This window comes from Wasmannia auropunctata, unplaced genomic scaffold, assembly GCF_000956235.1.
Source record: "Wasmannia auropunctata unplaced genomic scaffold, wasmannia.A_1.0 LD336060.1, whole genome shotgun sequence".
Classification (NCBI taxonomy): Eukaryota; Metazoa; Arthropoda; class Insecta; order Hymenoptera; family Formicidae; genus Wasmannia; species Wasmannia auropunctata.
In genome coordinates this window covers 1833883-1834935 of record NW_012026830.1, presented here as the reverse complement: position 1 = coordinate 1834935, position 1053 = coordinate 1833883, and positions in this window count along the sequence as shown.

Sequence of the window (1053 nt, the reverse complement as noted above, 5' to 3'; positions counted from 1 at the left end):
CGTTTCCTCACGAAGTCCTAACTGAAATACCTCTAGGGCCATTCCCTGTATAGTCTCCTGTATCGCCTTTTTCTGTTCGATCGTTCTCGCCTTGCCCTCAATCAGGGCCTGATAAAACTCCACTGATAGCTTTTCCACGCGTGCTCCGTATTCGCGCGCGCTCTCGCCAGGCTTCTGCCTTTGCGTATAAAATTCATTTAGTAGGTGCGACGCGCTTCTTTTTGCCAAATAGCACGCCTCTATTTCTTGCTTCAGTTGAGCATACGAGCGAATGTCTCTCGTTTGGAAGTCGTACATGGCCTTCCCTGTTAATTTAGTGCCTAATATCGCTCTTAGTAGCGCTTTTTCTTTTGCCGGTTCTATTTCCCTCATTGCGTAATCACACGCGTTTAAAAATTCGTGTACCTGTTTTCGCGACGATCCGTCTGTTTTTGGAATTGATCCGCGTGCTTCTTTCAACTTCATATATTCGTCTCCTCTTCTCTCGGGAAACCCGCGCTGATTTCGCATATCCTCGCTAGTACGCCCGTACGTCAAGTCGAGCGTGTCATTGTCCGGCGGGTGTCGAGTTTCGTTGCGGTTCTCTCTTCGTGCGCCTTCTATCTGGCCGACACAATAGTTTAACGCTTGTATTGCTGCTAGTAAATCACCTAACAACGCGTCGCGGCTAGTCTCTGGCTGTTCTGTTGCCCTTGGCGGGGCTATCATCTCTCGAAGCTGAATTATCTCATCGTCGATATCGTCGCTGGTCGGTTGTCTCCCGGTTTCTGGTTTGCCCGGTGTTTTCGATGGTCGACGCGACATGTCTAATTGTGACGCCTCTCTTGAAGCAGTGTAAAACTCTTCTGGATCAAATACGCTACTATCGTACGAGGTCAAGGAGAACTCCCGCCGGTGCGTGAGTCTGCTCACCGCACTGTCTGATAATACGGAGGGTGCGTACTGTGGGTGTAATCTGTTCGTGTCCGGTCCGTTCGTCCGTATTAAACTTGCATCTATGTCACTGAATGGGAATTCGCGGTTTATCACGAGATTCGAATGGAGCTCGGGGTC